Genomic DNA, 5,065 nt, shown 5'->3' on the forward strand with positions numbered 1-5,065 from the left:
GATTATAATTCAGCCGTTATGCTATGTCATCAAGCCTTTAGATTCTTTACTAGTTTTCATAGTAATTATAAAAGCACAAGTTTGTGAATATGTTTATATGACTATCAAAACGCCACAATCAAACGGCTGGATTAGTTTAAATTAAAAAATTTTATGAAAGTAACTCAGGCCTTGGGTTACCACATAGGCAACTGTTTTTTTCCCAGACATCACCGAGATATAGCTAATAGTAACCATCTATAAGACTGCAAGTTCATCAAACTTAAAATTCTCCACAAGTTTCCGCGTACAAGTCATGTCAATCATGAGGGCGCGTGTCATGACTCATGGGGAAAATGTAACATCGATCGCACGGTGTTCTACCTAATGATAATATTTAATTAAGCCTATTGTAAGTGCACAGCTGGTCTTAACTATGTAATGTGTTTACGGGATTTGATTCTGATAGATGTAGGTATTTTAACTTGTGATCGCAGATGAGGATTCTACGAGTAGAATAGTTTTAATCACAATCAACTGGATCTTTTTTTTCAATTTGTTTTATAAAATTTAAGAATTTCCAATGAGAAAATTAATCTGCTCAGATTTTAATTGTATCAGAATATTGTCCACAGAACAAACAGCTTTCATAAAGATTTCAAGTTATTATTTGAAATTAGGTGTAACCCGGTTAGGTATATGGTTAGTGCGAAATAATATTTTTTTTTTAAAGTTGATATCCCTGTTTAATATGATATGATATCCGTAAATTCCTATTTTTGAAAATTTGTCTGCTCTTAATCATTTGGAAAAAGAATATTCCCAGAAATGTATGCTGACACTAATTTAAATCTATTATATTGGCGTCTTAACCACTAGGATACACCTTACTACATTTTGGCACATTAAAAAAAATGTGATCATGGTAACATTAATTATAAATCTGAGTTGTAATATTAACACTGCTAATGTGGGTGACAATAGCTATGATTAGCCAAATACATCTAATCCGTAGCCAAAACGACAGCATATTGGCGAGCATTGTAGATAAACCCTTCCCAAACCAGTCAATCAAATTTACTAGGTCTAGTTAAAGCTTGGTTAATAATGTTAAAATAGAACCCTAATGATGGCCATCTAGTGACTGTATTTCGGATAAGTAAACTACCAAATTGTCAATGTTTGTTCAAATTGTAAGTTATTGACTTGTGCACTTGAAATGATTAGAATTATTATGAGATGATTGTGCATATATAAAAACCCAGTAATTGGTTTGTAATGATTTAATACACAAGAAAGCACCTAGGTCAGGCTAATTGGCATGAGGTCACTTGTCACTATGAACACTTCAACAAGCTAGCTATTTCCCGGGGTCTAGGCACTTGGTAGTCTGCGCAATGCGCAAAATTATAAATTAGGTCAGGTGTACCCACCCCCACTCCCCCTATGCGTCAAGCTAAATTTTCGAGTTCTGCGCAGGGCATGGTATATGAGGTCAAAATGGCGTCCGAGTACCAAAATAGGTGGCGCCACCAGTCTTTAACTATTATAACATTATTTGTCACTACTTAAAATATGGCAGTGGTAAAGCACTATTCATAAGAACTGATCATTACAACCACTAAATAATCTAATTTGGGAAATAAAAGAAATCTAAGCCTCCTATCGGCACATATAGTTAAGTGCATATACAAGAAACCCTAGTACAGAGAGAAGCTTCCAAGCTCTTTGTTTTTCTCCATCTTGGCACTGCCCCGCCCTAAGACTTCGTATACTCCACTCTTGAACAATGCCTACAGCGATCACCACAAACGCCACCATATTACCGAAAATAAACCGTATTGTTTTCATTAGCACTGGTATACCACACACAGTTGCACTGCACTGACTAAAGAATGTATTATTCTAATTGAAAAAACTAAATGTGAGGTGACTTGTCACTATGACCTCTTGCACGACACTGAACCAGCTATTGCCCGGGTGCTGGATGCACTGGTGTCCTGACGCAATGCGTCATATTACAAAATAGGTCACCCCTCCACCCTTTATTTCACCCCCTCCCACCTATAGGGGACGAAACCCCGCTGCCTGAAGCTGAATTCCCAGAACCAATGAGAGCCTTGTAAATTGGCTCAAAATGGCGTCCGAAATCGATAGTGGCGCCTCCGACACCGGTTTCACCATTCACCACTAAAACCTTAAGGTAGTATTAGGTTCATCCGGACCATTAGGACAATGCCAAAAATTAATAACAGAAAAAGTATTGATTTTATAATTATTTCACTAATACACCAAACACCATAAATTACTTATTAATTAGAAAAATGTCACTTGACTTGACACTACGACCTCCAGAACTACACTGAGCTAGCAATTCCCGGTTGCAAAACCCATCGGTTTTCTGCGCAATGCGCAATACCAAAAATTAGGTCAGAGGCTTAACTCCCCCCCCCCCACCCCTCAACCCCGTAAAGCTTGTAGCTGAATTCCCGGAACCTGTGAGAGCCTAGGTTATAGGTAACAAATGACGATCAATATCACTAGTGGCGCCACCAACATACGTTTTGAATAAACTTTAAGTGCCAAAATAAGCTATAACCGCATGACGCCATTGGTCCATTAGATGGGTGACCATCTTTGTCATAACGAGTTCCTCCGTGTTTCGGAAGGCACTTAAATTGTGGGTCCCGGACTCCCGGCTGTTATTCATACAATTTTGACAGTCGTTACAGGTAGTCAGAAGTTGAAAAGTCTGTCTACCAGTCGAACCAAGGGGTATCGTGTTGCCGAGGTAACTGGTTTAAGGAGGTCAGATAGGCAGTCGCTCCTTGTTAAACACTGGTCTACTTAGCTGAATGTGGATAGACAGGAAACCGACCCCAACAAATTTGGGAAAAAGCTAGGCCGATGACTTGATTTTAAGACGCAACACTGTAATTATTGTAGAAATTATTAACTAATGGTTTTTTTTAGTTAAAATTTAATTTAAAATGTTTAAATAGAAAAGAACACTAGACATAAGCCATGTAGGTATTGATTATTAACTAACTTACTAAAACCACGAACGTCACGTATTACCAATCTTTAAAATCTATTTATTTACACCAATTAACTTCACTGTTGATTAATACTGATAGAAAATTTAAGATTGATACATGATTACTAAATGACACTAAACACCACTGACACAACCTGTCACAATGACGTAAGCGAGCGAACTGCCCAGGCTCAGCCAGGGCTTGGAGTCCTGACCTCTATCTATTGCGCAACTCCATACAATTTAGGTCACTTGCAGGTTACCTAGGATGACCTGATTTTTCACTGCAATGCGGATATCATAAGTATTTGAGGTACCTAACGCGCATGCGCGTCACTCGCCTTTGTGACGTAACAACCTAAATTACGTAATAAAGGATAACAAGAAAATATTAGGGGGAAGTCCCGTAACGCCGGACGGCACCTAGCGCCGGACACTCGTACTATTTAAGCGAGTGTCGACCCGTTCGATTCAAAATACAAGTGAAAGGGGTGCGGGGGTCACACAGGTACAGGGTCACGCGCCGCGCCTCGCCAGTGACATACACGGCCATGGCAGGAGCCGCTGATTGCAGTTTTAGGCGCGAAATCACGTCGTCAGCTAAATATCAATGTAAGTAATTCTAGTATATTTATGCATTTACATTTGAGTGGTATTCAACGATAAAAGTAGTACTTGATTGTTATCCGTAAAATGGTAGAATATTATTAAATCTTTTAATTAATTTTAGTAGGTACCACCTAATGAACGAAAATGTCTGTCCCTTAGCACCGGACACTAAGTAGTCCCTTAGCGCCGGACAGTAAACATATTGATATTCCTTGTGAGAATTTACGTCATTTATTATAATTATTTAATTTTATTTTAGAGTATAGAAGAAAGAAGATAATAAAAATGGAAGAGAAGAAAAAGAAAGGATCTTGGGAGCCACAGAGCTTACAAACTGCTATTAATAAAATTATGGCAAAAGAACTCAGTGTAACCTAAAAAGGACTAAATAAAATCTAATTTTGAAGTAGCAATGGAAGGTAAAGGAAAGAATACCAATGGAAAGAGCGTAGACAAGAGAAAAGAAGCGACAAACGTGAAACCTAAAGAAAAAAAAGAAGTGAAGTAGAAACATTGACTGAAACATCTAAGACAAACATAACAATTTGCTTAGTTTGCTTAGAAGCCTCTGAGGAAGCCTGGATCCAGTGCTCATCCTATCGTGGGTGGTTACATGAAGCATGTGCAGATATTCCAGAGTCTGGAGATGGCTACATATGTGAACGATGCAGGTTATTTTGAAATATCCGGTGCTAGGGGTATGGCACAAATATTGTCCGGTACTAGGTGCCACTTTTTAAAATCATATTTTTTGTTACCAAAGTTTGAATGATGGTATTAATTATTTTTAAGCAGAGGTTGCATTTTTGTTAATTTAATTTGATTCCTAACTTTGTTATCTAATATAAGTCATAAACGAATAAGCATTTTTTTAAATATTCTTTGTTTTATTTATAAATAACCTTAGGTGTCCGCCACTGGGGGACTTCCCCCTAATTTTAAGATTAACCGAAGTAATTGAAAATTTTAATTTAAACAAAATTATTCTTATATCAATACCAAGCTTACAGTGCAATATTATGTTTTACTATTTCAGGAAAGTTATAAACTGAAATCCATTTTATAATGTGGATTAAATAAGGTCACCCAGCGCGAGATAATCCCAAATCTGGGTTTTGCGCAAACATGTGCACAGAAAATTTAACATATATTCTATTTAAGACAATCGATTTATTAAATTTTTTAATCCTACCATGTTTCAAAAGGCAATTAAAATACACTCATTAATATTGACTATTCCAAGATTACTAAAGTTGATTAAGATCTGAGTACAAAATTAATCTAACATATTAATCTATCACTTATCTGCTATTACTAATTGTCACGGCAGTCTCGTCATCCCACGTCAAATCTTCAACCTGTTGATCCCCGATCCTGATCAGCTCGAAGACAGCTGGATGTTATCTTCCAAAGCCCGATCACTCCATCACACCAACACAA

General features: G+C 37.2%; 1 long non-coding RNA gene across 1 annotated transcript; it reads left to right on the top strand.

Annotated features, from left to right (window-relative positions):
- Window positions 1-2,679: 2,679 nt before the first annotated feature.
- On the top strand, window positions 2,680-4,501 carry LOC113507661. The gene is made up of 2 exons (XR_003401883.1): window positions 2,680-3,628; window positions 3,885-4,501. It is a non-coding gene; the product is annotated as an uncharacterized LOC113507661 (long non-coding RNA).
- Window positions 4,502-5,065: the final 564 nt, after the last annotated feature.

The sequence above is a fragment of the Trichoplusia ni genome, unplaced genomic scaffold (genome assembly GCF_003590095.1).
Source record: "Trichoplusia ni isolate ovarian cell line Hi5 unplaced genomic scaffold, tn1 tig00003034, whole genome shotgun sequence".
Taxonomy (NCBI): Eukaryota; Metazoa; Arthropoda; class Insecta; order Lepidoptera; family Noctuidae; genus Trichoplusia; species Trichoplusia ni.